This window comes from Bactrocera oleae, chromosome 4, assembly GCF_042242935.1.
Source record: "Bactrocera oleae isolate idBacOlea1 chromosome 4, idBacOlea1, whole genome shotgun sequence".
NCBI lineage: Eukaryota > Metazoa > Arthropoda > Insecta > Diptera > Tephritidae > Bactrocera > Bactrocera oleae.
In genome coordinates, this window is record NC_091538.1 from 18,491,797 (window position 1) to 18,514,274 (window position 22,478).

The 22,478-nt window shown below is 33.7% G+C and overlaps 1 protein-coding gene and 1 long non-coding RNA gene across 3 annotated transcripts in view; one reads left to right on the forward strand and one right to left on the reverse strand.

The window, feature by feature from the left end:
• The window catches only part of Ip6k (Inositol hexakisphosphate kinase), an 81,956-nt gene extending 63,037 nt beyond the window's left edge, over positions 1-18,919 (reverse strand). For both annotated transcript variants that reach the window (XM_036375794.2, XM_070109263.1), the window contains exon 1: positions 18,405-18,919. The gene's annotated coding sequence lies outside the window, so the exon portion shown is untranslated. The remainder of the gene's footprint in view (positions 1-18,404) is intronic.
• LOC118683255 (uncharacterized) lies at positions 1,363-3,469 on the forward strand. The gene is made up of 2 exons (XR_004979191.2): positions 1,363-2,471; positions 2,554-3,469. It is a non-coding gene; the product is annotated as an uncharacterized lncRNA (long non-coding RNA).
• Positions 18,920-22,478: the final 3,559 nt, after the last annotated feature.

Sequence of the window (22,478 nt, forward strand, 5' to 3'; positions counted from 1 at the left end):
GAAAATTGTATACCAATTCGTATCAATTTGTGTTTGAATAGAATGTTATAAGCATATGCATGCAAATGATACCTAGATGATCATAAACACATATGTACATTTACATATAATGATTAATAATAACTACTCGAATAAAAGTTTTACAAATATCACTCTCTTCTTGTCAATTATTATACGAATATGCAATCTAGTTCTATTTCCTCTATTTCACTTCCAATAATTTTTGGCAAATTTTTTCACTTTATCAAACTCGAAAATTATATTAGAACAGTCTGCAATGAAGCTGTCAGTTTTCGATTTTGACATTTCATGCCGTTTGCCGACTGTCAATTTGATTACGTGGCTGTTAACGCGGCTGTCAATTGTCACAAGCTGCGTTAATATACACATGAACCTGCCATAAATCTATATAAGTGATCGATGCTAACTTGTTAAACTTGAATAATATATACACAAAATATTTGTATGTTCGTAGATATATGTTTAGCTATGTTATTAGCTATACATGTATTCAACTGGTTACTTTTTAATTTTTTTTTGCTCACCACAGCGTCTTTGATGTGCTTCAGCACTACTAATTAGTGAGAAGGCGGAATTGTTATTGATTTATTGGAATTGAAAAGCAGCATAAAAACTTACATATTTAAGTATCCATATTTCTTTATGTTAATCAATATCTCGAAAGTTTCGTCTAGCAATTTTTAGTTGTTATGTAATTGACTGCGAGGAAATCAAAGGTTTCAGATTCCTTAAACGTATAGCGCTAGAAAACTAATTTAAAAACCTTTCCAAAACAGATAAGTTCTCACTATTCCTCTGCTACCACCAGTTGGAACAGCATTAATCCCGAAGATCATTATCTATGCGATGACTTGTTGTAGCCAACGATTCTTCTACATATTATATAATATACAATCACAGTTAGATACAAGTATGTATGTCATGAGACGAGACGAGCCGCATGGGCACTTTAGCACCATATTATAAAGTCTCTCATAAGGGCTATTTTGCATCGTCGCGTGAGAGCTTTACTTCTCAATTGCCAAGGAAGAATGGGTAAGGCTTATGCTCTACTGATTTTCGGGGATGAACTTTCTTTCGGTGTTTAGTTTTGTTTGATGATAAATAAAATTACACGTAAACACCTGCAAAGTTATTCGTGGTTCCAGATGTGAGGCATGCCGCAGCGAAGTTTATTCTCAAAATATTTTATTTCGATCCATGTTATGAGTATAAGGATCAGAAGTACGTTAATGTTGCTCCTAATTAAAAATATAGACCACAATTCGTGAATAGAAACCCTTTTAATAAAGAAATGCTGAAATATATTTTTACGCATCTCACTTCATCAAAATGCTGTTCACCGCCAACATAACATAAAATATGACTACCGTTTATTTTCTAACATCTTAGTCACACAAATAACCAAGATTTACGAGTTACAATTTTTCACTCAACCAAGTAATAACAGCACAAAAAATATAACAAAAACAACAACAATTTAATTAACCATGCTTCGACGCTGACACATAAAACTGTCGGCATTTTGTTCAAGCTCTGACATAATAAATCCCTCGCAAACAAGTAAGAAAATTACACAAAGCAAAAGAAAACGGGATCGCAGCAAAGAGCTTAAAATGTCACTTGTAGCGGGTTGAAATTCTTAGAAAATAAAAGCTACAATATTTGTGTTCAATAAATTATGCCGAAGAGCAGTAAAAAGAACGCAACTAGTCAAAGAAGAAAATTGGAAACACACAAACTAGAATGCTAGCAAGCGTGGGAAAAACTCCGTTGGATATACATATACATAAATAATAGAGCAGAGATGTGAGAAGTTAATGGTGGGGTAAGAAAATTGTAGTAAAGAAACATAAAGAAAATGCAGAAAACGTTTGGATTACAGCAACAATGCAGGTCAAACCAGAGTCAAATGCTTCGAACAAATTAGTTTTCATTGAATATTCAAACATTGGAAGAAACGAATTAAAGATAATCCACGGCGATTATCGGAATGAGAAATAAGTTAGTAGGCAAGTATACATGTTAACCAAAAAACAGTTCAAAGCGGAGTTAAACATTTACAGCGCACTTTAGAATTAATTTATACTCATCGCTTGCGAAAGATACTTAAATATACCGAAAGTCCGTAGACCTCTACGTATCGGAAGCAACCCGGAGATCGTTACGCAAACCTCTTTGGCTGTTATATATGTATATCATAAAGCTTTGGTGCAACCGAAGTTCTTGTTTTTCTTTTGCAAATGCCTCTGAAGTTTTAGTTTTTGTGCTAAAAAAAGTATCCATCGCTTTTTATTTTCAATTCATTTCAAAATTATATACAGTATTTTTAATATTTTTATACACATTTCAACAGTAAATCAATTTTGATGTAAACGATTGGAAAAAATTAAAATATCTTGTTTTTGAGCAGTCAAAAAAAAAAAACTTTAAATGCAGTTATCAAGCAGGTACCGTTATTTTTGTCTGGTATTATTTGCGTATAGTCAAAATGTATTATTTGGTAAATTAGGTTCTTTTGTGTGATTATAGTTTTTAAAGAAAAAATGGTGAATAAACAAAGTTCTCAAGATTTACAGGCTCTGGTAGTTAAATATGCTAAATTCAAAAAGAGTGGTGGAGTTGGAAGACTTGATTGTAGTGGAAAATTTGCACGCCCCAGGCTAAAAGTAAAGTAAAGGAATAACAAGGAACATTCCACAATATCAGCTGTCGCTAATGCCAAGGAGTTGGCGGAACAAAACTCCACCCTCAAACTGTTCCGAACATCTCGCTTTCAACCGATTTTAGAGCGTATCACGTGGCACCACGACACAAGCCACAATTAGAAATATTGTATAACATTTACTATAATTCAACGGGTACATTCAATGTGATAACGAATTTAGAGATTCTGTAATTTTTACAGATGAGTCCAAAATTAATTTATTTGGAAAAAATGCCGTCGGTAATCTTGTTTTCATCGAATTATGTAAACAATGGACTATAAGCAATATTAAAAAAATAGTTTGGCTCCGTCAGCAGCTAAACTCAATTTAAATGGTGCTTTATTGGTTAAGAAATGGTTGTGAAAATAGTGCTGCAACATCCTTCTCAGAGTTCAGAACCCAATCCCATTCAATACTATACCATTGTGAGGCTATATGGAGACGAAGTTACGACAGCGCAAAGTTAATAGCAAAATTAAGGTTAAAGCCGCTGTTCAGGAAATATGGGTTATTTAGTACCCTGCTGAACTTACAAAAAATTTGGTGCATTTCATGAACAAAAGACAGCAAACTATGATAGAGTGCAAAGGTACACATACCAAGCATAATTTTTCCTTAAAGAGTGTTAAAATGTCAAATTATGCAAATTGTACAAGTTTTTTTTTATCTTCGAAAATGGAGTTATTTTGGAGACTGATCATCAAAAATAAATTTCAATTACATTATGAAAATTAATAAAACGGCATTTTTTCACTTTTGGATGCAACTCAAAAGTTTTAAAGTTTAGAAGATAAGTCAAGAGGTCACTTCAAAGTTAAACCCTCTCGCTGTACAAGTTAATTTTTTTTTGGTTCTCTGTATTTATCAGAGAAGTTTTTGAGATTTTATGCTGCCAGTCAGGCATAACGCCCACATACATAACGCCTTATGTGCCTTACATAACCGAGTATTTATGTATAATTGCGGATAATCCACATGCAGCATGCATAATTTATCAGCAGCTTGGGTCTTCGCAAAATTGAAACAGAAAATGCGGTATGACCCGCACTTGTCGCCTTAATTACAGGCATACTGCACTAACAAAATACGAAACTGGTCGTAAATGAATAGCAAAAAAAAAAACAAGACATGAGGTATGTATGTGAGTCATTGAGTATGCTGCGGGCCAGGGCCTATATATATTATATGTTATTCATGTGTATGAATAGTAAGCAAGTATGTGGGTAAATTTAGGTTTACGCCCGCAGACACAGGTATTTACATAGCCGTTAGATACACATACCTGAGTTATTTGTAAAAGTAGGATGTAAGTAATGTAATATGGCATAGAAACACATACACATAAATGCTAGCGCATTCTGCATATACTCGCATAAAAGGTGAATAGGTAGACGTGATACATGTGTAGGTTTATTCTAAACCTCAAGGACATGTTTGCATTTGCCCTAGCGTAGACAAGTAGAGACAACAACTACAACTAACCTAATATGAACAACTGCTTAAAAGCTTGCAAGCTGAAGTGCTGGTTGGCTGTTCTACTTACCTCATTTCAATTATTTGTATTACATTAGCTAGTATTAGTTAAGGATGGTTGGCTAAAAGGACTAACGAATGCTATTTTTGGTCTTTTACGTATCAGTAATACCTGTTAAGCAATCATTTTAGTGCTGACAGTTTATCCACCCAACCCACACGCATTGAACTTTTACCACGATCATAAATCAATGTCGCTTGTCTGCGCTGCTCATCACTATATCACATGGATATAAATGTATTTTTCCATTAAAAGCCTATTTAGAGATGCATAGGCGCTTAACGCGAGCTGATAAGAAATAATTTTTTTGTGAACACGGGTTTTTCGCCAGTTTTAGGCGAGTACGAATGAGATTGTTCAGTTGGTGAAGGCTATGTGCCGATTCACATAAAATAAGGACGAAATACAGAATAACCACTAAACTATAAAACAACGCGTAACGAAGGACTAAGTTCAATTACCTTCAGGTTGCTTAAGAACTTAACATTTATTATTCGACGAAACCTTCGATGAATTACAACCGCATTTCGTCCCATTCACTTATGAATCATAGAGACACACTTGGTTTCATTATTAATTATCAACTTATTTTGATCTAAACCACATTATGTTTAAGCAAGCATATCCACTTAATTTTATTTAAATATCATACAATTCGACCAACATTAACGGTTTAAAGCCAAGTGAAAAGTCGGAAATAACTATATCGGGATTGATGTCGGCTCGAAAATGGGAAATCACTTTATCGCGTATATTGGGTCTAGGGAAAGATCCAGACTGATTGCATTAAATTTTGGTTTTACTAAAGTATGCTAGAACACACACACATACATATTCCCATACAATTTTATAAAGATAGCTCACACACTGACTGACATATTCATAAGTCTGCTAGAATAAGGAAAACCATTATATTAGGTAAATCACTTTTGTGCTACACGTTCGTTTACAGTATCAGGCCCATAAATTAAATTAATGTTTTCAGCCGCTTTGGCTGTGTTTTCGCTTTGATCGAAGAAAAATTGTAAAATATATATTTTCTCTTTGTTGGTGTCCATCTTTGACGAGCGCTCACAACGAACTGAGTAAATCAATCAAACTTTTAGCGCGAATGAACACGTTTTCAGCGCCGTATAGTATGACATGATGCGACACGTAACACTAGTACTATGGACAATAACGCCATCTCTTAGATAAAAACCGAACGAACTTTTTACTTGACCTAATATTTATGTATCTGGTGTATGGGAGCTTGGGTGATTTGTTTTCCGATTTCACACTTTTTCGGCAGTAAACTGCATTCTATAAAGCCAACCGGAAATTCTTACATCACGTATATGGAAGCTAGGAGAAGTTTTCACCCGATTTTATCCATTTTAGAAACAAATACACATAGAAAGAGATGTTCTTTGACTTTCATTAAGAAAAATCACATATTAACCGAAATTTGTATATGGTATAAAGTCAACCGTAAGGTCGAAAATTTTTATATTAGGTTTATGGCGGCTAGGGGAAGTATTGACTCGATTTTACCAATTTTTGATACAAAATCACGTTTTCATTAGGAAAGGATTCTCTTGGTAAAAAGTCAGCCGCAGGCACTGGGGTCCACATATTTGGTGTCTAGAGCTTTGGAAACTTATGGTTCTACTTTGACAATTTTTAGACGTAAGATGACACTTCTAAACCGTTCTTTGCACATAGTTTGATTCCGATATCTTCTTTGATACTTGGTTTATATGTGTACTATAAAGTAGAATTAATTTAATTTAAAATTGTGATATATGGGAAGTGGGTGTGATTGTAGTCCGATTTTAGGTATGCGATTTCACCTAAATGTGTATTGTCTAATTTATAACCGGATGCTATAATGCTCTTCCGTAGCATCTCGGTTGTGAGATTTAATGCTTCTAATGAGTTATCACGCATTTAGTAGTTTTCATCATAACCGTTATAGAGGGTGTGGGCATAGGCAACATCCCATTTCATCCATTTTCATACTGTCTGAGGCAATACCGAAGGGATACGTCTTCAGCAAGTTTGGTTGCTATAGCTTTAGTGATTTGTGAGATATGTATGTGCATTACATCTTTTAAGGGCTCATTATGTAGCTTCGTTATGACTCTATATAAGTTTTCCCTTAACGGCATTTTGTGGAGCTAAGGAACAAAGCTTTTCTCAGTGGTGAATTTAAATTTTGAGATTCTATTGATCATTTGTCGGAATCGGCCAGATCGGACAACTATATCACATATCTCGCATACAACCGATTATTCAGTTATTTTACTTTCCGGCCGCCTGTTGTTTGTTGTTGTGAGTTAAGAGAAATTTTCATAAGATAAACTCCGTTTTCGTGAATAGTGTTTTTGTTAAGCAAGCTTAGCCATTACTAAATAGTATTCTGCACACACTTATGGGGATTTTCTGTATTAATATGTTTGCTTATAAGATCAATAAGTCTTCCTAGTTTTATTAGCATAACATTATTTGAGGAACTTAATGCAATTGGTAAATGAGCGGTATTTCCCCAAAAACTAATTGGATAGATGGCTTATTGAAACTATAAAAAAAGAAGTCATAGCTTAATTTTATTTGGAATTGTTAAAGAAATCTCTGAGTTCTTTTTCACATTAAAATTTAAGAAAATTCTTTACATTTTTACTGTTATTAAATGTGCTTGAGCATATTTACAGACCGCCAATGCAAATGACTTACACAACATGTCTAACTTAAAGTGATATTAAATAATATCAAGTTGCATAAGCAGTGAAATGTTATTTATTTTTATTTTCAAACGCTCATTGACCTTAGCCTTGCAGCAAAAATCTTGAGAAATTCGAAACATTCCAAAGACGTGTCGGCAGGCAATGCACTTTGTTGCGCTCATCGAAGAAATGGAAATGGTAAACAGCAGTTAGTCATAGCCATGGCAAGCTTAAATAAATCTACTATACATATATATATATATAATATAGAAATATATATAATTTATATGTACATATGTACAAGAATTCTCAAAACAATGCCAACGATGAGAACGACACTCTAGAGTGGCCATGAAATTGCGATTATGGGGCAATTATGGAGCAGCAAAAACAAAAACATTTTCAAAACAAAAAACCGATAAAAAATAGAAAATTATCGCAGGGAAATGTATAAAAAAAAACTAAATCTCATATGTGAAAATTGTGCGCCAAAATAATGGTCAAAGTCGAGGGGTTAATGTAGAGTGTTGCATGCCGACTAGGAGGACATGCAGGCGACAAGAACGCGCTGTAGCAAAGCTTTTAAGCGTTTTTTTTCATTATTTATGAGTTATTTGTTAGAAACGCTTGTTAGCTGGCTTGTGTATGGCTAGCTTCATATTTACGAATTTTACTTGAGAATTCTATGACCTTGTTAGCTAGACAAGTAGTCTGCAAATTACTTAAGCGTATATAATATATTTGCTGGTTACCGCTTAGTGTTGCCTTAGGAATTTAAACCAATATACAAGTATGTATGTATGTTCATTATGTTTTAAAAAATTATCGTCTTAATGTCGTGTGAATTAATTGCAATGAAATTGGATGACATAAGTAAGGAAGAGCTAAGTTCGGGCATAACCGATCTTTTTATAGTCTCGCAACTTACAAGGCTCAAAGCCGGGGAAACATCTTTAGGTGTAAGCAAAAATTTATATTGAACTATGGAAAATATCGCACATTTCATTCATTTTAGTATCCGCGGATACACTGTTATTAGAACGAGATTATTTCTGAATTTTATTAAGATTTCTTACATATTGACTGATAGATGACGTATAAAGAGAAGTTCGAAAATATTTATGTTATGTATATGGAAGCTAAGGGAAGTGTTGACTTGATTTTACTCATTTTTGGCACAAGTTATAGTTCGATTTCAACAATTTGTGGACGTAAGATGAAATGACATCATATTTTTTGCAGTGTATAAAATAATGCTCTTGTGGTACAACTCTGGCAATAGTGGTATGATTTTTTTCTTAGTCGAGAAATTATTTTTTCCGCGTTAAAAAAATGTTGCCTAGATTTTTCGGAGTCTTTTTTGGAATGACTTTTGTATGATTCATTCGATAAGAACTCTATAGAATATAAGTTACTAGAGTGATGAACAACAAGCATTGAGAAAATGTAAGAAATATTTTGATGATAAACGATAGATCGTGGAATTTATCCATATTTTAGATAATATAACCACAAACCACGAAAAGCTATTTATTTCTTGTAAAATTTCTCTCAAATTTAAAAGAAAAGAAATTTCATTATAGCTTCTAATTATCATAATTCTTTCTCATCTACCAAGCACTTTACAAATATAAAAGCATACGTTGAAATTTTTCGAATAAGAAAAAAAAATTGCAACGAAAACTTGTGGTATAAAAATAATTTACTCGAAAGAAACAACTGTTTCGTCTACGATCTACGCAGTTATGTACATTATGAAGAAATGCTAAGTCATGTTACGTACACAACTGACTAAATAATCTTTCATAGTTAGAAATTACTTAATGCGCAAATTTTCCCTATTAAATACTTAAAAAGAAAACAAGTAAAAAAAAGGCAATTAAGAATGCGAAAAAACTAAGAAATAAAATAAAAAATCAAAATAATTTACGAAATAAGTACACTATACAGAAAATACTAGTACTTATGTACAATATATGTTTGTATATCAAATTGTCAATCTCGTTATCAATATGGCGGAGGCGAGTCTAATCTGACACGCGACTAATTGAATAGGTGCTTTTTTGCTTCTAACACTCAATAAAAGCATGCAAATCTGTATATTTACATATTTTGTATATGTACACATATTCACAATAATAATAAAATTGCGGCAGATCAGACTTATTAAGGTTTCATAAAAATTATTTTGGAGATAAAGCGAATTCTTTTTTTATGCCATTCGCAAATATGTATATACGTAAAATATAATATATTTTGTCCATAATATATCCAATCCAGCTTTATCTAACAATATTTTGAGATTGCTTAAGTATTAGCAATTATCCAAGGTTTGCTAAACTTAAGTGCGGCATTGCTATTCATCTCCCAGTCCGATAAAATGCAGATTGTATCTTCAATTAGGTCGTAGTTTTGAGGACATAATCAGAAAGCTGGTGTTCAATATTGTCTAATATAATTGAACATTCTACAGTAATAATTTAAGAGTGTCCTTATCTAGAGAAATCCATGCACATTTATACGCGCTTTCTTGAATCCAATAGACGCTCTATTTCGTTGAGAGTAAAAGTTGTTACAGTTAAGAGTAGAGTCGCTCGTTAGTGAGAGTAACTTTTCCTTGAGTCTTCCCCTGTACAAAGCTTAAGTGGAAACTTATAGACTTAACTGTGATTTCAAAGAGCCAATTCACATGTTTTAGTGAGATATCTTAAAGCTCACCTTTAGTATTATTAGACAACCATATTTTCGTCAATTTCTTCTTTGGCTAAAACAATTAGTCTCCAAACAAATTTTACGCTGCATAGATAGAATATATCAGAAAATTAATAAAAGAGAATGTGAAGAGAGGTCAAAGAATCAACCGAAGCATAGTTCTGCAGCCGAATTCAGTACCCAAAGAATTTAAATTTGCATTTGTATCTAGACAAAATTTAAAAGATACCAGTTTGCAATGAAAAGGTTTGGATATTCAAATGATCAGTTATTTTGGAAATAAATAATAAAATTAAAATTTGGGTTGTCTTAAGGTAATTTAAAAAACCAATTTCTGATAAATAAGTGCACAAATGTAGCCAATTCGATGTAACTACTAGATTTCGTTAATAAAAGATCATAAATCAAAAATTGAGGAGAGAACCATATTTCTTGTTTATAATTACTTCAACTTCACAGTTTAATTTTTAAGAACAGGAATTTTCATATATACTTACTTAATTATGTATTGATTTACACAAGCACTTATGTGCTCATATGTGCAAATGCACACAATACTTGTACAAGGTGCGTTCCAAAGTAAACAGTACAAAAGTAACAAAGTAAACTCTAGTGGCGCCATCTATATGTCGACTAGTGCGTTAGAATCTGCTATCCTTTATCGACTTCCAGTAAAAATTTCATCTATTGGAAGTGAAGTTATTGTGTTTTAAGTATGTTTTTGTCATCGGTGCGAAAATGAGCTTCGAACACAGAGCCAAAATTAAATTTTATTTTAAAATTGGTAAAACTTTTACCGAAACGTTTCAATTGATGAAAAATGTTTATAGCGATGGTTGCCTATCCCGTAGCAGAGTGCGAGTGCACGAGTGGTTTCAACGTTTTCAAAGTGGTCGTGAGGACATAAATGAGAAATAAGCCGAAACCTAAAAAATCGCGCCTGGAGAAGTCAAAAGTGAAGACAATGCTGATTTGTTTTTATGATTCCAAGGGTATTGTTCACAAATATTGTTCGACCCGGCCAAAACGTTAATGCGGTATTCTATCTTGCAGTTTTGAAGCGTTTGGTGCGCCGTATTCGACGTCGGCCCGAATATCACGAAGACGGAAGTTGGCGTTTGTTGCACAATAATGCGCCGTGTCATCGATCGACGCTTGTGGCCGATTATTTGACCAAAAATCACATTTTAACAATCAACCACTCCCCGTATTCACCTGATATGGCATGGTGCGACTTCTACCTTTTCGGAAAAATACATTTGCCATGAAGTAATACTTTGTCCAGTGGTTCCGTGGGAGAGATTTGGGTTGGGAGTAGGTTAGGTTTAGCGGATTAAAGTTCCGCACTTCGGCTTTCGATGCTTCCCCCTACTATAAAAAAAAAAACAAGTAAGGAAGAGCTAAGTTCGGATGTAACCGAACATTTTATACTCTCGCAAAGTCAAATGGTATACTCGTTTGAGATTTCTATGTGGATTGACTGATATTCTCGGTAGAAGGTCAACTATAGGCACTGGGGTCCACATATTTAGTACTTAGGGACTTGAACAGTTTTGGTTCGCTTTAGACAATTTTTACCCCGATATAATCATTGTTGCTTGATATGCATAGTGGAAAGTGAAAGAATCAGATGGAATTGAAAATGGTGTTATATGGGAAATAGGAGTGGCTGTAATCCGATTTCGCCCATTTTCGTACTATAACATAGAGATATGAGAAGAATGTTATGTACCGAATTTGGTTGAAATCGGTTAAGCAGATCTCAAGATATGGGTTTTCACCTAAAAGTGGGCGGTGCCACGCAAACTGTCTAATTTTGAACGCGGTTCCTATTAAGTCATCTCATACCATCCCAGTGATAAAATTTAATGTCTCTGGCGTGTTTAGTGCTTGATTTATCGCGCTTTAGTTTTTAACGGTACCGTTATATGGGGAGTGGGCGGAGTTGCCACCCGATTTCAACTATTTTCATACTGTAGGTAGAGGTTTTAAAAACATTTGCTTCATTAAACCTATTAGGGGCGGGACCACGCCCACTTAAAAAAAAAATTTAACTGCAGATGCCCCTCCCTAATGTGATCCTGTGTACCAAATAACAGTCTTGTATCTTATTGCGGAGCTTAGTTATGGCAATTTATTTGTTTTTGATTAATGGCGTTTTGTGGGCGTGGATTACGCTCATCTGCAATACCAACCGTCTCACGGTACCAAGAAACATGTCTACCAAGTTTCATAAAGATATTTCAATTTTTACTCAAGTTAGAGCTTGCACGGACGGACGGTCGGACGGACCGACGGACATACAGTCACCCGGATTTCAACTCGTCTCTTCACCCTAATCATTTATATATATTATATAACCCTTTATCTAACTCGATTAGTTTTAGGTGATACAAACAACCGTTAGGTGAACAAAACTATTATACTCTGTAGCAACAGGTTGCGAAAGTATAAAAAAAAAATGTGGAAAACGGTTGGCCTCAAAGGCCATCCCTGCAACTTCCCGCTAATCTCATACGCTAACGTTCAAATTTCGCTTTTTTCACTGCTTTTGAGCTCTTCGAAATTTTTCGTTTTCGATATCTCGCAAGTAAATCAACCGATTTCGACCCGGTTCGCGGCAAACGATGTGTTTCTTCAAGGTTTAGAACTGATTAGTTTTTGGTATCGATCAGTCGAGTCGTTTGGAAGAAATTCGAAAAAAACGATTTTTCAAAATATTTATTTTTGAGATTTCTCGAAATCTACTGGTCCGATTGGGTCCAAACGAAACGGTTCACGAAATTCAAGTGCAATGAAACCCTTTGGAATGCCGTTTAGTTTATTCAAATCGGTTGAGCCGTTTAAAAGTTATAAGAGGGTCACATACATCCACACACACACACATACATCCACACATACATACAGACATACGGACATCATCGTAGAAATGTTCGGGGAAGCTTCCTCGACCTTCAGAACGTCGAGATCCGTTGAGAACTCGATTTTTGCAAAATGGGGTGAAACCAATATCTTCCCGAATTTTAGAAAATTTTCAATTTTCTTAGCGGGAAGTTAAAAACATTTGCCGATGAAAGGAAAACGTTATAGAGACGAGGAGGCCATTCAAAAGGCTTGCACCGGCATACTGGCGGCCATACCGGCAACGAGCTAAAACACTCGTTCGACATGCTTTTGGACAAAAAGCTGTATTAAAGCAGAAGGAGACTATTTTGAATAAAATGAATTGATTTTGCCAATAAAACTATTTGTTCTGTCTTTTTTTTAAAAGTCCTGTTTACTTTGGAACGCACCTTGTATTATCAAATTAATCAGCTTTGTGATGAATTAGCCAAGCAAAGCGCTTTCGATGAACAAAAAAAGACGACAGGCGGTCATAAATAATCAAGTGCACGCGCCAATTGTTCCTTGTTTTTATGCTTATTTTATAACAGTCAATAAATTTTTATTAAGAAATGCTTGTTAAATATTGCATATTAAATAAAGTGGTAAGGGAAGAAAAAATAAAATAATGAAAAACAATTTTAATGAAAAAAAATTTGAATAAAAAAAATATATACACATGTATTTGTTTTACCACTTCCATAATACTTACTAAGCATTTCATTGTTTTCGTTTGATTATGTTGTATGTATGTATGTAAATAGTTTTTAATGATTCATACCGCGTTCGAAGATATCTGCCACTTAATAATCTATATACTTTTAAGAACCCACCCACCCCTCACTGAACTTATGACATTTCAAAAACGTGCGAATCAGTTGTTAACTGTAACGCTCTCTTACAATTACAAAATGGCCAAAATATATAAATACATATGTTGTGTGTACATATACATATTTTTTTTGTACATAAATATTTATATATATTTTTAATACATAAATATTAATATATATTTTTTCTACGTATAAATTCAAATACATTTTTTATAGACAGTATCCCCCGGATAATTGCACTTCAAAAATTGCATAGTTTTTGGTTCAACTAACCGGCCATGATATTTAAACAATATTTTTAGCTTTTAACGTAAAAAATATGATGAACAAAAACAAGACAATACACTTATATTTATATTATATACTTATAGAGATCATTGTTAAAAAAATAAAAATAAAACTTAAGGAACAAACTAGTTCATATTATTGCTTATATGCCGCACTTGTTTTCAAATACTAAGAGTCCTTGCTAACCTTTTTTAAATGTTAATTAAATAAGTCTGTATTTTTTTGTATATTGTTTAATCTACGTGAAATAACATGCGATTACATATCTCCCAATTCGCATAAAAACTTGATACTGTATACATATATGTACATATACATTTATAATAACACATTGTATTTGGTTCACTCAAAATTATGAGTTTTTCATTATTTTAGCATGCGAGTTTTTTCTGCGTAAATTATCGTCACGAATACCGCCAGTTGGTCGCATGAGTAATGTTTGTTTTTTTTAATTTTTAATTGTAGTCGTTGTTGGTAAATGTAACTTTAACTGCAGAGAGCAGTTGTAATAAATGTGGTCTGAGTGATTGGCCGAAGGTCACAAAAGTATTGTATTTAAAAATCTGTATTTATGAGGGTTTTTCAAAATGTAAATACATAAAAACATTTCGGCGTGTGTTATATTATGAACTCTTGCAATTGCATAAAATGCCGCATATAAGTTTCAACCAAAGTCAAGGTCAGTAAGAGAAAAAACACTTCAGAAAGAAAATAATGTAAATCGTTAGAATTTTTATAAATCAACTTAAAGGTCATGCTGAAAAGTTCGAATTGCCAAAATTCGATATTATTATTGAACACAGATGCCATTCAGAGCGATGCACCCATTATGGTGATACAGCAACTTTTCAATGGAATTTTTGTAGTACAATTGATCGTTTGCCTCTTGAAGTCTGACAATAGCAAAAACACGCAATTTAAAGTAATTTTGCCATCATTAGAAAAGTGTGGTATGTTCGAAATACGAAAAATATGGAACAAATCATCCCACGCTTTTCTCACAATAATACAAGTCTTTTTCGGTCAATATTACTGCCAGTTCATATTAAGATTTATTTTTAACTTTTTAGTTTTAAATGCTTTTTAGTCTTTTAAACCATACTTCTTATTTAGACACAAGTGGCGTTTTCACTTTCTTTAAAAATGTGTTGCATGGAAAGTTGATGCTTTTAACTGCATAGTTTTAGGGGTATTTTTTATTTGCAGGATGGTTATTTTAATTGCATATTTATATGTAGCTGTCATACAAAATGAACGATCAAACTCAAGTCCTTGTATAGAATTTTTTTTTATTTGACAAGTTATCTTCACAAAATTTTTCTGATTATTATACATGGCATCGCTATAATCTGCGAAGAAATTGTTCAGATCGGCGAACAACTCAAGTCCTTGTATGATGGAAAATATTTTGAGACGGTATCTTCACGAAATTTGATATGGATTTTTGTCAAAAGCATCGCTACAATCTCCGAACATATTGTTTAGATTGGACCACTAGAGCGCATATATGCGATTCAAACTGGCCGATCAAAATCAAGAAAAAGAATTTTTTATACCCTTTTATGCTATAAAACAATGTACTTGTGAAGGATAATATAGCTTCCGAAGTGGCGTTATCCTGTTTTTTCATAAAAACAGTTATGGCTGCATTTCGAAATTTATTTTTTGTTTTTAATTCGTTTAGTTAATATTTTTTTTAATTTTATTGCTTATTGCCCATTTTTGATAACTTTTGGTTAAATTAATTTTAATGTCATTAATTTGTTTACTTTTCAATGCAGACAAGTTAATCGATAAATATCACTCATATCTCAATCTACAACAGCGCTCTCATATATAAACTAGTAGACAAAACGACTATTTTACAATGAAATTTGCACATGTGAATAGCCGCAGGCCAAGTAAATTGCTTCTATTAAAAAAAGTTAAAGCTAATTTAATTTAGTTCATTTGATACACTTTACGGTCTGCTAACTTGCGCTTCATTCACAAGCAATGTATGTACAATAGCAGCTTTGAGTTGCACAAGATTTATACTGCCATTAGTAAATTTATTCTACGTGCACGTCCTTCGCACGAGCCATCGATTGCAGCTGCCTGTCTATGTACATGCATATGTGCGCAGTGCTACCGGCAGCTGAAATCTAAGCGCCGCGTACGCACTTTTTTGCCAAAACATTGCATCATGCTTTATATTCTATGGCATTTCCTCTACTAAAAAAAAAGAAAAAACAAAACAATAAAACAAAGAGCAAGTCGCATTGTAGGCAAGTCACTGTCATGGCCAGGGAAATTCATATGGTCGCTGTGACAGAATTAGCAAGTCGAAAACTACTTTTTATGTTTAGTACAAGTTGTTTTATATTAAATGTAATACTAAATTTATAAAAATTATTTGCATAGAAATGCATATAATAAGTGCTTCATGCATTTCTCTGATCAGCAGCGTTCATTAAGAGGCGTGGTATACCGAATAAAACAAAGCTTACGCTACAAATTCATCAGACGTCAAGTGCGCTATCGACCCAGTGGCCACGTCAACCAATCAGACACACATATACACGCTTACACACCTATTTGTGTACAATTTCACGGCAATGGCATTGTGCAAACAGAACTTAAGTGATGTGTGTGTAATTGAATGTGTGTTAGTGACGTCTTCATTCATCACCTTCCGATCACTCGCTCTTCATGTTGGCTAAGCGTAAATTCAAAAGTAAACGTATGTGTACATATATATGTACATCAGGTGTATGTGTCACAATACCTTTGTTGAGGTGCTAATGAAATGTTTAAATATCTTCTTGTCATTGACTACCAATTTAAAATGTAAAAAGATTACTAAATAAACAAAAAAGTTTATTATATAGTAAGCTGTATGTATAATATATGTGTACTCTGGGTATGCACTAATAGAATTATTTTATAAAGGGTGTTTTTTTAGAGGTATAGAACTTTAAATTGCAATAAAGCAACGATGGATTATTCGATTGACATGAATTTTATTAAGCCGAAAGATAATCTTGTGGCATTACATTTTAAATATGATTTCTGGCATATGACCGCCACAGCTGGCTCGGATGTAGCAAAATCTGGATGTCCAATTTTCGATGACTTTTTCCAACATTTGTGGCCGTATATCGGCAATAACACGGCTCATGACTCTATACCGATCACCATTGACTGTAACGCTCTGGCCATCATCGTTTTTGAAGAAGTACGGACCAATGATTCCACCAGCCCATAAAGCGCAGAAGTGCGCTTCATCGCTAAACAAAACAGAACCATTATTTTCGAAATAAAATTGCACTATTGTTCAGGCGTAAGTCTTTTCATGATGAATTGTCAAACCAAACTGAGAATAAATCACTTGACAGCTGTTAAATCGGTCGCCATCTTGAACAGTAATGCCAACTTAAAGTTCTATGCCTCGAAAAAAAACACCCGTTACAAATGGAAATATGTATGGTTCAGTGATTCGATAGTTCATTATTTGAGCAAATTCTCTGAATGGAATCCGAAAAAATAGTAAATACCGGTTTCAAATTTTAACTCGCTTTTTTTCATACATTTATAAAATCGTAAAAGAGAGTTTTCTGAGGCTTACAGTTTAGTTATGTTAAATTTGACAATTTTGTGATCAATATAATGCAGTGGAAACTATGCATGTGTAATTTAAGATTTTGGAAAAGTGGGCATTGTTCCACTACTAAAAGGTTCTTATATCACCACTAGAGATAAATTAAATATCCTCGGTGAAAACATTGAGTTTCTGGCAACTTTATAGGTTTCGGTACACATCCTCTAGGATTAACGAATATTGTATTATTATTACAGAAACAGAAATACATATACTCCACTAACTGTAACGTAATAGTCAATATATGACATCTTATTAGGTACTGAAAATAAAATTAGACCATACCTATAATTTTTATATTAATCGTAGCCCCCGGCCATAATATCCAATATATAACACTCAAAGTGTAAAATATATTAGGCAATTGAGGTAAGAATGTTTTACGTAACATATAGTCAGTTTGTATCTCAAATACATGAAATTGGAATTAGTCGGACCAGTGATTTGATTCTGGTGTCACGAGAAGCCAATGGCTTGAAGTTTACTCCAACATGCTCATAGAACACTACTCTTCAGGAAGCGGTGTGGTGATTGCAGTCTAATAACCGAATGAGGTAGAAATTGACCTTGTATCAGTTCGATGTGAGCTTCTATTACAAGCGGGTGTCGAACCTAAAGTATGGCAGAGGTTTAAGATGTGTCACGAACAATACCAAGGTTGTTAATCTGTCCATTCCACACTGACAATTGGTAGCAAAAAAGACTTGTATTTCTGTGTGCTGATAAACTCATTGCTTTGGTCTACAGTCTCATCAACCGGACGTTTATCTTCATCTAGCCATCATATATCGTATATAAAGATATCCAAACCTCCAGTTACAATCATCCGATATAATTTTTACAATTCGTGGTTGATCTCAATTAAATTAGGAGAGCATAGTATATTTTGTATATTATTATGTCATAGTTAAAACAATTGATTAGTACAATTAATCTGTAACTTAGTATATGCCGCTTTATAATTGAGTCTAATAAAAAATATTTTTTAGGAAATCTCTTTTTACCGCACAATTTTTGAAGATATTATGAATTTTTCACAGCCCTGACATTTAGCTCACCCTTATTTTTATTAAACCTCACCTCGCTACCTTATGGGCCTCTAAAATCGCTTGCTGTTTCCAATTGGTGGGTTTTCACCGCTCAATACTAAAATAACGCCACTTACTTCCTCTTAATCGCTTTCAATTATCGTGCACACCTTTTTTTCTTATTTCGATTTATGCACTTTTTGCCACATTACTTCCTTGCATTTTCACGCTTTAATTACACGTTTCCCAAGGACTTTAACGGCGGTATAAACTACTTTCTTGCATTGAACACTCGCTCATCTGACCGAACATTAAACACTTGTCGCAACAAATTGCTACAAAACTGCATTCGATTAAAACAGCATAGAGAGTTAAACTGGTAGCTCAATCGCACATAACGACTTTAGCAATGATTAACTGTCGCTTTTTTTCGCACATTCACAGTTAAGTACGCGATCCAACGACCGACTGTTGCCACTCAAATGCTGCGGCGCACTAAAATTATTGCAAGTGCAATCGAAGCGACAAAGCCTCCGCCATTGTCACCAGCGCCAACTAACCACGGCTGCTGCGGTGCAATGCATTTGCTCGTGTTGTTTTTATAGCGCGGTGCACTTGAAATGCGCGAATCTTCCATAAAACAAATATGCTCGATTAAAATATGCGGGCGTTTGCGGATATTAATATGAACGATAAATACTTGTGAAACGCCTCGTACAGCGCCCGGGCACAACAGTGCGTATGAGTGTGCGAACTATGCACAAATTTTGTCTACCCACTTTCGAGTCACCACCAATACCTACGATTTATAATAATCTTTAAGCTTTTTATTGTTGTTATTATTGCAGAATATTTTCATTGAATTGGTGAGTGTATCTTTTGGGGCGTTGAAGCGTAACCAAAAAGGTAGAATGAATTGTAAAATAAATTGTATTAAATTAAAAAATATTTATTTTTTTGCGCTTTCCAATAATTTATTGCCGAAACTTTGACCGAAAATAAAATTCACATTCATTCAGCAGCATACTGAATAATGTGCGAACGGTAAACGGTGATGGCGGCGCGTAACTCACAGTCGATTGATCGCGACAGGGAAATGTCACATGCAAGGCGAGTAATTGCGAGCAATGAATTTGTATAGAAATAGAATAATATATAAATAAAAGAAAGGCAAAATAAAATCTATATAAAAAAAAAATCGAATATACTGAAATGAAAAGTATACAAACTTATAATAAAAGTAATTATTAAGTTAAATAAGAGGAATAGAAAGTATACAAATTTACAAAAAGAAAAAATATTAATTTCGGCTGCACCGAAACCAGAATACTCTTCACGGGGTGGTTTTTTTAATTTTTACACCAATTCTTATGAAGGCCTTCCGTAACATATTTGGTGTGAAATTTAATGCCGTTGAAGTGTTTATTTAGTAAGTTATCGCACTTTTAGTAGTTTTCAGCTTAACCGTTATACAGAGAGCGGGCTTGGTTGTCAACCGATTTTATCCATTTTCGCATTGTATAAGAAGGTGCTAGAAATACTTGTTCTAAGCAAGTTTGACCGCTTTGACTTCAGTGGTTTGTACGATATGTACTTTAGACCTATTAGAAGAAGAGGCAACACCCACTTTTATAAATTTCACGAATGCTTCTCTCCACTCCGTTTTCCATTAAAGAAGTGGGAGTGGCAATAGTCTGATAGTTCAGAAAAACGTGTAAAAAGTTTCATAACAATATCTCAAATACGTGACGGTATTTTTGATCCATAACTAGGAATTCTGCGTATCACAACGGGCAAGTGTCTCTAGCTGTCCAAGTGAAATTATCCGTGGCCTCAGAGAGAATCATCCTATTTACCTAACCTAAGGTATATTTCTATATACAGAATCATACCTTATTTTTTTGCGATCCCCAAACTTCAATAAATAAAACACATATGTTTCGACCGAAAAAATGTGGTCAGAGATGTTATTTCTTTCGCTTAAACAAAAAGAGCAATTTATTCAAAATATATTATTTTAAAAGTTAAGAAAGTAAGAAAGGGTTAGAAACGAGAATAAAACATATCGATATATTTATATTTTTTTTACCCTGAACAGGGTATATTAAGTTTGCCACGAAGTTTGTAACATCCAGAAGGAAACGTTAGAGGCCCTATAAAATACAATATATACATAAATGATTAGCATGACGTGCTGAGTTGATTTAGACATGCCCGTCTGTCTGTATACAAGCTAGTCCCTCAGTTTTCCAGCTATCGATCTGAAATTTGCATCTGTCCTTTTCTCACTAAGAAACTGCTCATTTGTCGGAACGACCAATATTGGACCACTATAGCATATAGCTGCCATACAAACTGAACAATCGGAATCAAGTTCTTGTATGGGAAACTTTTTTATTTGACGAGATATCTTCACGAAATTTGGCATGAGTTATTTTCTAAGGCAGCAATTGTTTAGATCGGATGACTATAGCACATAGCCGCCATATTAACTGAACTATCGGAGTAAAGTGTTTGCATGAAAACTTTTTTTATTTGACGAGATATCTTCAAGAAATTAGGCACGAGTTGTAGTTTAAGAAATTGTTCAGATCAGAGCACTATGTCATATAGCTGCCATACAAATTGAACCATGAATCAAGTTTTTGTAAGTAGCCTTTGTATTTGTGAAGGGTAGTAAAGCTTCGGTGCAACCGAAGTTAACTTTTTTTTTGTTTTGTGTATATAATTGCTTTGGACGTCACATTAATTGTTATTAAGTACTATGTTACCTTCTGGCAAGAGTGAATTTTAATTATTGCTAACTCTCTTATTGGTAACCCAATACTTGCCCAAATATTTCACTAATTGTCCAATTCAAACTTCAACCGAATATCTATATGAAATCTGAAATTAACCTTTATAATTTCACCTAATTTTTTTAATTTTATCTCATATAGTGAAAGAAATATAAACATATTTGACTATTTAAGCAGAATTCATCAATAAATAATTTTCAAATTCGCAAAATGTCATGAAGTAAAACAAAAAAAAATTAAATATTTAAGTAGAAACAAGTTCCTTAAATTTACTATTTAACGATAAACCTTTTAAAAATAAATGCAACTGTCGCGCCACGCTTACTAAAACTTTTTATTTTTTTACTTTATTTTTCTTCGTTTACAAGTTTATTTTGGTATCTGCTTTGCAACTTTGTTGTTGCGCTGCATGTTTGTAGTATTCGAAAATAGCGAATTAAGGAACCGGGACCCAGAAACTGCATTCGAACTCACAGCGACAGCAACCCACAAGCAATTGAGTGAATGCGAACGCCAAATGAGAAGAACTTAAGAAAAATGCAAAGGGACCAGAGCAACCATTTGCATTAACATCGTTTAATTTAATTGCGCTGTTTCCTCTCAACTTTCAAAACATTTTTTTATCTCAGTTGATATTTTTTGCTTTTCACCGCTTGACTGTTGAGAGTCCTGCTGCTTTGCATGGCTCACTGCCTCATTCAATGTTAAGCGCTGTCGGCAGCAGTCAAGGCCAGACTGTTGAGTTTGTAATGCCATTGCAGGGCATCTAATATTCGACACATAGTTGTTGTTTTTTCTATTTGGTCTTCCAGTCTTGCTTTCGGCATTTGTATGGCACTTCTTCAGAAAAATACTTTGATTGCAATTGCATTACACTTCTTCGTAAAATATATATAAAAATTAAACCTTTGCTGATTTTTAAGAAAATTGGAATATTAGAGTGACCTTTGTAAAATAGTGTTTAATTTTTTACAAGCTTTGAATACTTAAAATTTTTAGTAATTTATTGGGAATTACATTTCATTTCTTTCAAGTTGCACTTTCTATTTGGAAAGATTGAAGAAATAAATTACTGCTCTGAAATTTACCAGGATCTTCGCTACAAAAATGTGGAAGGAATTGAGGTTTATTTTGAAGCAATGGTATCGGAAGGTGTAAAAATCGCTATAATTTTTCCAAAAATATTTGTTTTTCTTAGAAATTATACAAACTTTTCAGTGCGTGTGTAAGTGAAGGAACTTGTTTAGACCAATTTTAGAGGTCTCCATCGCAAGGTGAAAGTCTGAAAGTTCGATAAATGAATTATTGTCTCGGCGGTACGATGAGAT